The sequence below is a fragment of the Rana temporaria genome, chromosome 2 (genome assembly GCF_905171775.1).
Source record: "Rana temporaria chromosome 2, aRanTem1.1, whole genome shotgun sequence".
NCBI lineage: Eukaryota > Metazoa > Chordata > Amphibia > Anura > Ranidae > Rana > Rana temporaria.
This window is the reverse complement of record NC_053490.1, coordinates 263,904,098-263,915,433: the sequence shown is the minus strand read 5'-3', so window position 1 is coordinate 263,915,433 and position 11,336 is coordinate 263,904,098. Positions and strand designations below refer to the sequence as shown.

The window sequence follows — 11,336 nt, the reverse complement described above, 5'->3', positions numbered from 1 at the left end:
TTTGGAACGCAGGTGGGTGCATTGGGTGAAATTTCACATCACCGAATCTGTTGAAAACACCGCCTGTAATCTTTGTCTCCGTTTCGCTGCCATTTTTTGTAGGATCGTCTGTATCTGTTTGAATGGCGAAGGCTTCAGAAAAATGTCCGACACTGTTAAATTTTTGCCTATAAATTGAGGACATTTAAAAAAAAAAAAAGGTGAAAGCATTGCAAGGAAAGGAGTTTGGTGACATTGGAAAGTGTTGTAAAGAGAGAAGTAAAGGTAGGAGAGGAAACAAGAGAGCCTGTCCAGGTGAGACATGATCTGTATTATATGACATGTGCTGCCCCTGATTACCAGGGAAGATTTCTTCTTAGCTCCTGAGATGTTCTGTATTAAGGAATTTATTTAAGGATTTCTATAGAAATCTGCCAGAGGAAGGAGAGGGTTTTGCCATTGCAAGAAAACACTGGTTGTCATGGTAATCCTCTGCTTCCAGAACAGGAAAGTCAGAAGTCCTGGCTTGCTCCAGGCCAGGGACTGCAGAGAAGCAGCCAGGCAGCTAGCAACTTCAGGAGAGTGGCTGCGTGCTTTGTCCTGTGGCAGTGTGACGCCATTCATAGTCATATCGTTGGTGAGGTTGATTAAAGACCCCAGTCCAACTCGTGTGGGTGTGTGTGTTTATAGTAGGGTTGTCTCAATACCACTTTTTTAAGACCGAGTACAAGTACCGAAACTTTTTCAAGTACTCGCCGATACCGATTACCGATACTTTTTTTTAATGTCATGTGACGCACTGATAGGTGGTATGCAATGATAGGTGGCATGCACTGATGGCTTGCACTGAAAGGTGGCACTGATAGGTATCACGCACTGAAAGGTGGCACTGATAGGTATCACGCACTGAAAGATGGCACTGATAGGTGGTATGCAATGATAGGTGGCATGCACTGATGGCTTGCACTGAAAGATGGCACTGATAGGTATCACGCACTGAAAGATGGCACTGAGAGGTGGCATGCACTGATAGGTGGCACTGATAGATAGCACGCACTGGCACTGATGGGCACTGACGCATAGCTGGTTCTGATGGATGGGCACTGACAGATGGCTGGCACTTATGGGCAGGCACTGAACTAAATTACATGAAAGGAACTTAAACTTTTTTTTCTATGCTGCCCATCTTGCTACACCCTGGACTTGGCCACATAAAAGCAGCAGCGGACATCTTGTTACACCCAGCCCGCACTATATGGGATGGGTGTAACAAGATGTTCGCTGCTGGTATGCGCCACTGACGAGGCTGCGCTGATATGCGCCACTGACGAGGCTGCGCTGATATGCGCCACTGACGAGGCTGCGCTGATATGCGCCACTGACGAGGCTGCGCTGACGGGCACTGATATGCTGCACTGACGGGTACTGATGAGGCTGTGTTTATGGTAACTGAGTCTGCACTGATGGTCACTGATGATCAGTGTAAATGCAGTACTCACTGTGAAAATGGGGAGGGTAGTGCTGCGCTAATCAGTGGTGAATGGATAAGTGAATAAACAGGTGGGGGAGGGGAATGAAAGTAGGTGTAATTGAAATGAGGAGCAATATAGCCCAAATGGCATCAGCATAAAAATAAATATAAATGATCAGTGAACAATAACAGTAATGGTGCAAATCATATAACTACACAGGTTCCTCTTAATGTGATGAAATACACTATAAGTAATGGTGCAAAAATTTTTTTCAGATAACTGTGCTAAGTGACACTCCTATATTGGTGATAAACAGTCCATCAGAGTTTGAAAAATATTAGCAAAAAATATAAGTAAAATTTCAAAAGTCCAAGAAAGCAAAAGTGCAAGTGTAGGTCCGCAATATGGAGTGAGAGGAAAATGGGTATCCAGTGATCCTTTTAGGGTAAGTAAGGATGTCCCCTTACCTTACTGCTGTAAGGTAACAGCATATAGATCCAACCACATTAGATGGTTCACTCGATGGGCTCTGATCCAACAACGGCAGGTCCTCCTTGGGGTTCTCGTCCCAGATTGGTCAGTTTCTCGCCACAAAGAAATAAAGCATCGATGGTGTGATACCGTTTTAAAAATTTTAATTCTCAAAGAAAATAGACAGGGGTACTCACATAATCCAAAATACAATTGAGCATGTAAAAAAGAGGGGCAATCTGTCGCCAACGTCACCTCCGATACCTCTCAGTGGACTCATGCGCATTCGTCACTATCATGTGACTTCCTCAGGAGTAGTGAGAGGCATAAATGGGATCCTTTTTATAAGGTGACTTGTTTAGTAGGCTGTAAGTAAACTCAGCTGTTTGCCATGTAAATAATGCAGCTGCAGCCATTTTCCCGTAGTCTGCTAGGCATTTAATAGTAAAATCAAAAAATCAAAAAATTTCGCCCAGCATATAAAATATTTAAATTAGTAGCATTCAGATGGTGGGTGACAGATATGACATCTCATTTATATGGTTAACAATGAAAAAAATTGAAAAAACTTAAAAGCTTCAGCCAGGGGACGGAGACCATGGGGGGGGGCAAACACAGAAGTCCCATTGTACCATCATAACATTCTGTGTTGACAGTACACAGCATTCTACAGGAAGTCTGGCAGCCGCCATTTTGTTGTAGCTCAAAAGTACCATCATAACATTCTGTGCTGACAGTACACAGCGTTCTACAGGAAGTCTGGCAGCCGCCATTTTGTTGTAGCTCAAAAGACGTCCCCAGCATCTCACAGAGCGCTGGGGATACGTCTTACAAAAGTGAGCCATTCTGTCTGATGTCTGGTCGGGGGCCTGCATGGGGCCCCCCGACCTCGGCCAGCATCACAAATAGGCTTCCATCACGTATCGGCGGCGTCTATCAAAACGAGCGCCGCCGGAAGTGGAGCTGCAGCCACCTTGCAGCCACCGGAAGTGGAGCCGCGGCCATTTTTTTGAAGCCAATGCTTGTTAAATGGTGACACACGGCATCCTCACAAGGGAGCACTCGAGGGAAACAATTAAAAACACAGGGGAGCAGGAATTTATGTGTATATACACACTCATAATGCACCGAGAAGATTGAGGCTCAATTGGTATATTAAAAAATATTGAGAGCCAGAATAATTTGTTAAAAAAAATATATATATGTTAAAAAGTATAAAAAATTTAAATGAATGTATGTCGACATATTTAATTTCATTGAATGGATATGCCACATAAGGTTAAAAGACGTAGATGACGTGTGCGAACAGATCCACATATACAGATTAAAAACAATCTACGTCATCAATATTAGATAGCGAAAAGGAGAGAACAGAGAGGGTAAGTGAAGCAAGAAATAAATCAAAAAATAAAGTCTTATCGGTCACTTAAAAAACAATTAAGATCAAAATCTATGTTAAGACCTCGGGGAGCAAAAGTATCCAGAGTAAATATCCAGCGAGATTCTAACTGGCTCAATGTTCTAACTTTATGCCCGCCTCGCCAGTGTCTCACATAGGGCTCTATGCCCCAAAATTTAAGATGTGTCGGATCTTTATTGTGGTGGGTAAGGAAGTGTCTTGATACACTATGTTTATCGAAACCTTTAAGGATGTTTTGGACATGTTCTTTTATACGCACTCGTAATGCTCTTTTCTCCTACGCCTTCCAGGACGGCACACCAGAGAGAGATAAGGGCTCCTCCCACCGGAAACACAATCAATTGACAAGTTTGTTATAAGTTCCCACCCCTCCCCTTGCTCCTCAGTATTTTGATTGTGTTTCTCCCGAACACAGCGGCACGTTTGTTGTTTTATATTACCTGGAGACGGTGAAGTCGAAGGGTACCCCTGTTGAGGCAGGTTCAGGGAGGCCGGGGAGAGCTGAACTGACCTGTTGGCTTCGGTCGCTCACAGGTCGCCACAAAGACAGGCATGGACGCTCTGAGCTGTGGTGAAAAAGCCATCGTCCCTCTGCACAAAAATCCGCCACGCTGCTAACTCTTCTTCCTGGGGGGGTTTGCAGAGGAGCATTGCGCTCCAGACCTCGTTCGGAGGTACAGGAAGCGCGTCACCGGAGAGTGGGCGTTCCCTACACGGCAACCCGGAAGTGACGCCTCGGCGTGGAGAGCAGCGTGGAGCGGTGGGGTCGGCGGCGGATAAACCCTGCGAACAGGTACCGGCAAGCCAAGGACCCAGTCAACCTCCTCATGATGGAAGAGGAAGGGAAGACTAGCGCTGCGGCTACCAAATCCAGATCGGGGGTCGGTGAGTACTGTCCCTCCTGGAAAGGGAGAAAAGGGGAGAGTGAGAGTTCCTGAGTCGCAGGATGCAGCTGGTAACGGCTGCCTTCCTCGTTCTCTCTCTCTTTTCTCCCTAGTACAGCCTGCAGCTCTGAAGTGGGAAAAAATAACATGTTTGTTTTTATTATGTCCCCTCTCTAACAGAATCTCCCGGTGAAACCCAGGGGGCCTCTGCTCAATCCTCAGCATCTGCTAGTGGTAGTTCCTCTAAAAAATGTGGAAACTGTAAAGATAAACTCCCAAAATCCTATACCAAACCCTTCTGCCACAAATGTATTAACCAGTTGGCTGGGAAGGAAGCAGCTGCCATGATGAAAGATTTTCTCTTGTCAATGCAGTCTGAAATGTTGGCCACGGTTAGAGCTCTCAGGGAGACAGCCACACAAGCAGCCACAGGCCCTAGTACAGAGGAACCGGCCCCTAGAGAGACTTCAAGTTCTCAGGGAAGGCTAGTTGCAGGACCCAGTACCCCTTTCTTATCCTCCCAGGTCTTTTCTCATGATCTGGAGGAAGAGGAAAGTGAGGTCATGAGCCAGGTCACTAGACATAGCTCAGAGGGTGAGGAGGATAGAGACTCAGTCATGTCTCAGGAAGAAGGAAAATTGAAAAGATTCCTCTTCTCAGCAGAGGACGTGGACAGTCTCCTTCAGGCAATCTATGCCACTGAAGAAATTCCAGAGGTTCCTAAAACGACCTCTGCACAGGATAAGGTGTATAGGGGACTCAGTGAAACACAGGATAGAGTCTTCCCTCTCCACCAATCTCTAAAAGAAATAATCCTACAAGAATGGAAATATCCAGAAAGGAGACTAACCACTCAGAAAACCTGGAAACGGAAGTACCCGTTCACCCAATCAGTTGGGGAAGCTTTCTTTAAACTTCCGAAACTGGATGCGGCCCTGTCTCAGGTCACTAAACAGTCAGACCTCTCATTTGAAGATGCTGGCAGTATTAAAGATCTAATGGATCGTAGGACCGAATCACTCCTAAGAAAAGCATGGGAGGCTAACACAGCTTCTATGGCCCCAGCATTAGCTGCGACCTGTGTAGCCAGGAATGCAGACCTATGGGTAGAGAAACTGGCAGAACACCTCGGCCAGTTTACAGAGTCAGAGGAAATCTTGGGGTCTCTATCTTTGATAGGAAAAGCTGTCGCATACTTGGCAGATGCCGCTTTGGAAACTACCAAAGCTTCAGCCAAAACAGCGGCCTTGATTAACTCGTCCAGGCGAGCTATCTGGGTTAAAGCCTGGGATGGGGATGTCACATCAAAGGGAAAACTATGTGGACTCCCTTTCCAGGGTTCACTTCTGTTTGGCCAAGGATTGGATGATGTCCTAGCTAGGTCTTCAGAAAAGGGAAAGAAATTCCCTGTGAAACCTAAGAAAGATGGGTTTAAGAAGACTTTTCGAGGCCCCCAGGGGCAGAACAAGCAGAAATATAAAAGAGAACCCAATAGGCGCTGGTTTTATGGCAAAGGGAACAAAAAGAATAACTTACTCTTTCCCTCCGCCAAGGCTGAGACTAAACAGGCCAAGTGACGCCAAGGTCAAGGTAGGGGGGAGGCTGTCCCAGTTTATACAACAGTGGGAAAATATTTCAGACAGTCCCTACATACACGAGCTTATAAGGGATGGGTTCCGCCTGGAATTTGTCACCTTTCCCCCCCCTATGATCACCCTCACGCAGCTCCCCAAGGATATCCTAAAAAGAAGGGCCCTCTTGGAGGGGGTTCAGGAATTGGCAGAGCAACTAGTAATAACACCAGTGCCAGTAGAACAGCAATACCGGGGGTTCTATTCCCACGTGTTTTTGGTTCAGAAACCATCAGGAAAATTCCGCCTGATAGTAAACCTAAAAAAACTAAACGGATTTTTAGAACAAAAGAAATTCTCCATGGAGAGTATTTACTCAGTAAGAAAGAACCTCATGAAGGAAACCTACATGACGACCATAGACCTGAAGGACGCCTATTTGCACGTGCCAATTCACGTGGACCATCAGGCCTTTTTGAGGTTTGCGGTGGTGGTAGGGGAGGAAATCTTTCATTGGCAGTTCAGGGCACTACCCTTCGGCCTAACCTCCAGCCCCAGAATCTTTACAAAGATACTGGCAGAGGCAGTAGCATTCCTACATCTTCAAGGAATATGCCTTATACCATACCTGGACGATCTACTGATCTCCGGTCAGACAGAGTCACAGGTTCAGAGGGATACCAACAGGGTGATGGAGTTTTTAGAAAGCCTAGGCTGGATTATCAATTTAGAGAAATCCTCCCTCATACCAGAACAGGTAAAAAATTTCCTGGGCTACACTATAGACTCCAGGCTTCAGACGCTCTTCCTGCCAGAGGAAAAAATAAGAAAATTAGTGTCAGGAGCAGAGAATCTGGTGAGATTCCCCAGACTTCCCAGGAGGTCAGTTATGAGAGTGCTAGGCTTAATGTCGGCATCCATACCAGCAGTAGTCTGGTCCCAATTACATGCAAGGATGCTCCATTTTTTCTTTCTGTCTTCTTGGGACAAGAAGAAGGAATCCCTGGATCAGGAGATTGTACTCACCCCTCAGGTCCTGTCATCCCTAGAGTGGTGGACCAGTCACCAAAACCTAAGGGAAGGTCGACCTTGGGCACAATGGGATCCGGTAAAATTGACTACGGATGCCAGCACATGGGGGTGGGGTGCCCACTTGGGAAAGAAAAAGGCCCAAGGAAGATGGTGCCACCTCCTGGCTCATCAATCTTCCAATACCAGGGAGCTCAGAGCAGTGGGAGAAGCTCTGAAGGCCTTCCAGCAAGATGTCACAGACAGGGAGGTCCAGGTGAGCTCAGACAACGCTACAGTAGTAGCCTACCTGAATCACCAAGGCGGTACCAGATCCGGTCCCCTATTGGAACTAACCATGAAAATCCTGGGTTGGGCAGAGAAGAATGTCACCTCCATCTCAGCCATACATATAAAGGGGACAGACAACATAGAAGCGGACTTCCTCAGTCGCCAACAATTAAGACAGGGGGAATGGGAATTGAGTCCCGAGGTCTTTCAGGCCTTAGTTCTTCAGTTTGGCGAACCAGACATAGATCTGTTCGCGAACCGGAAGAACAGGAAAGTGAACAGGTACTTCTCAGCCTCGGTAGAACGGGATTCCGAGGGCCTGGATGCGCTGTCCCAGAACTGGCACTTCAGAATGGCCTACGCTTTCCCACCCCTGGCGCTAATTCCGCGGGTACTTCAGAAAGTCAGCAAGTCCCCAGGTCAGGTCCTCCTTATTGCCCCATGGTGGCCAAGGAGGACATGGTTTGCGAACCTGAGGTTCATGTCAGTAGCAGAGCCTCTGAGACTCCCAGCCAGGACAGATCTTCTCAGACAAGGTCCAGTGTTTCACTCGAGACCAGAGTTCTTTCAGCTAACAGCCTGGTTAGTGAGCGCCAGATTCTGAAACAAAAAGGTTGTTCAGAAAGGGTGATTGATACTCTCCTTACAAGTAGAAAACCGGTCACCAGACAGATCTACTCAAAGATATGGAGAACTTTCCAGACCTGGAGTAGAAAAAGACAAAAGTCTTCCCAGTCGGTTCCGGTTATCCTGGATTTTCTCCAGGATGGAGCAGACGCCGGGCTTAAGGTTAGCACCCTGCGAGTACAGGTAGCGGCCCTCTCGGTGTACCTGGATAAAAGATTAGCGAAGGACGACCTAGTTAAGAGGTTCTTACTAGCTAGGGAAAGAATGTCCCCCGTCCTTAAAAGCTTCTGTCCACCATGGGACCTTACTAGGGTTTTAGAGTCATTATCTATGCCCCCTTTTGAACCTTTAGAGAAAGTTTCCCTTAGGTTCCTTACGTTAAAATTAACTTTTTTGTTGGCTATTACTACAGCCAGGAGGGTAGGAGATCTGCAAGCTCTGTCTATGAAAGAGCCTTTTCTTAGGGTGCAACCAGACAGGGTCACTCTTAGGGCAGATCCCTTATACCTACCTAAAGTAGCATCCTTACTCAACAGGACGCAAGAAATGATATTGCCGTCCTTTTGTTCAGAACCAAAGAACGAGAAGGAGTTTAAGTTCCACTGTTTGGACGTAAGAAGATGTCTTCTTATATATTTAGATAGAACCAAAAGTTTCAGGAAATCTAACCATCTCCTAATCCTCTATGGTGGGGTCAGGAAGGGATTACAGGCCTCAAGGCCGTCAGTCTCCAAATGGATTAGAGAAGCTATTACAGAGGCTTATCAGTGTGCAGGAGAACCAGCTCCACTTAATATCAAAGCTCATTCAACCAGATCTCTGGCGACATCTTGGGCGGAGAGAGCAGGTGCCTCCTGGGACCAGATCCGTACTGCGGCTACCTGGTCAAGTCATCACACCTTCCTGAAACACTACCGTGTAGAATTGTTGTCACAGCAAGACCTGGCTTTCGGTCGGAAGGTCCTCCAAGCTGTGGTCCCACCCTGAGGTAGGCCTGAGGTCCTTTTATATCCTCTCTGGTGTGCCGTCCTGGAAGGCGTAGGAGAAAACCTACGTTAGATCTACCGGTAACGGTATTTCTACGAGCCTTCCAGGACGGCAGGCCTACTACCCACCCTATGTGAAGAAAGGTAAGCTATACGCTAAAGGGTAAGTACCGATGGGGTGCCCCTTGTGAACCAGTTCAAGATTACTTTTTTAAATACTGAGGAGCAAGGGGAGGGGTGGGAACTTATAACAAACTTGTCAATTGATTGTGTTTCCGGTGGGAGGAGCCCTTACCTCTCTCTGGTGTGCCGTCCTGGAAGGCTCGTAGAAATACCGTTACCGGTAGATCTAACGTAGGTTTTTGTCCGGCCTATGTATTGTAGACCGCAACTGCATTCGAGTGCGTATACAACTCCCTCTGTGTTACAGCAGATAAATTCTTTTATTTCGTATACATCTCCTGTACTAGTTGCAGTAAAATCTTTCCTCTTCTGGTTTGGTTTGTGAGTTCTCAAACATGCGTAGCATCTTTTGCATGGAAAAAAACCTTTACCAGTGAAAAAAGAGAGGAAGTTGTTTTTATTTTTAGGCGGATCAGGCACATTTTTAACAATTTTGTCCCTAATAGTAGGTGCCCTTTTATATACGAACTTTGGAATCGGTGGAAGGACACCCCCCAGTTCTTTGTCAGCCAGTAGTATATTCCAATGGCGTCTAATGACTTTTTCAATGCATTTATGTTGTATACTGTAATCGAAGATGATAGGCATCAAGTCTTTATGCATTTTTTGTTTAGGCTTATCACTCATAAGAGTCTGTCTATCCATTGTTGCCACTTCTGCAATCTTCTGGTTAATAAAGGAATTGTCGTATCCTTTTTGTTTAAACCTTTCTCCCATGTCTTTTGCTTGGGTGAGAAAAGTATCTTTGTCTGTACAATTTCGTCTTAGGCGCATTAATTGCCCTTTTGGAATGTTAAAAAGCCAGTTTCTGTGATGACAACTTTCAAGCGGCAAGTAGCTATTACGATCCACATTTTTAAAATGAGTTTTAGACCGGAGTTCATTATTTTCTTGTTCCACCTCTAGGTCTAGGAATGTGATCTTTTTGTTGCTGATTTCCCAAGAAAGTTCAATGTTTCTGTCATTGGTATTTAAATCTTGTAGAAAATCTGCTAGCGTTTCTTTCTCGCCCCTCCACAGTATGAAGATATCATCAATATATCTTTTATATATGTACAGATCATCAGGAGGTTCAGAGAAGATTTTCCCTTCTTCCCATTGGGCCATAAAAAGCCCAGCTACACTAGGGGCAAATTTTGCCCCCATGGCTACGCCGGTTTTCTGGAAAAAGTAATTGCCGCCATACCAGAAGTAGCTATTTTTAAGACAAAAGTCCAAACTTTTTACCAGATATTTTCGTTGGATGCAGGGCAACTGGGAATATTTCCTGAGGCCCCATTTGACTGCTTCGCATGCTTGATGATGTAGTATGATCGTGTATAACGACGATACGTCTGCTGTTGCTAGCCAAAAGGGTCCATCATCTCTTGGTATATCATCCAGGCATTGTAACATCTGTTTTGTGTCTCTAAGATACGCTCTTGTACTCTGAACTACTGGCTGTAAATAGAAGTCAATGTATTGCCCCATTCTTGCAGTTAAGGAATCAATTCCATTTACTATAGGTCTGGGCGGTGGATTCGTGCTGTTCTTATGTATTTTGGGGAGTGAGTATACAATAGGTGTGCGACATGATGTAGGGATCAGATATTGTGCTTCTTTCTTATCCAGGATTCCTCTTTTTAGTCCTAAATGTACAATCTGTTCCAAGGCTTTTCTGCATTTAAACATGGGATTACTCAGAAGGCGGTTGTAGGTGTTGGTATCTCCTAGCATTTGTTCCATGCTACAACAAAATGGCGGCTGCCAGACTTCCTGTAGAACGCTGTGTACTGTCAGCACAGAATGTTATGATGGTACTTTTGAGCTACAACAAAATGGCGGCTGCCAGACTTCCTGTAGAATGCTGTGTACTGTCAACACAGAATGTTATGATGGTACAATGGGACTTCTGTGTTTGCCCCCCCCCATGGTCTCCGTCCCCTGGCTGAAGCTTTTAAGTTTTTTCAATTTTTTTCATTGTTAACCATATAAATGAGATGTCATATCTGTCACCCACCATCTGAATGCTACTAATTTAAATATTTTATATGCTGGGCGAAATTTTTTGATTTTTTGATTTTACTATTAAATGCCTAGCAGACTACGGGAAAATGGCTGCAGCTGCATTATTTACATGGCAAACAGCTGAGTTTACTTACAGCCTACTAAACAAGTCACCTTATAAAAAGGATCCCATTTATGCCTCTCACTACTCCTGAGGAAGTCACATGATAGTGACGAATGCGCATGAGTCCACTGAGAGGTATCGGAGGTGACGTTGGCGACAGATTGCCCCTCTTTTTTACATGCTCAATTGTATTTTGGATTATGTGAGTACCCCTGTCTATTTTCTTTGAGAATTAAAATTTTTAAAACGGTATCACACCATCGATGCTTTATTTCTTTGGGGCGAGAAACTGACCAATCTGGGACGAGAACTCCAAGGAGGACCTGCCGTTGTT

General features: G+C 45.4%; 1 protein-coding gene across 2 annotated transcripts in view; it reads left to right on the top strand.

The window, feature by feature from the left end:
- Positions 1–73: 73 nt before the first annotated feature.
- LOC120926729 (cytochrome c oxidase assembly factor 4 homolog, mitochondrial) overlaps positions 74–11,336 on the top strand; it is a 44,914-nt gene continuing 33,651 nt past the window's right edge. Inside the window, exon 1 of one of the 2 annotated variants that reach the window (XM_040336893.1) lies at positions 74–294. The gene's annotated coding sequence lies outside the window, so the exon portion shown is untranslated. The remainder of the gene's footprint in view (positions 295–11,336) is intronic. The other variant, XR_005746984.1, reaches the window with a different exon arrangement.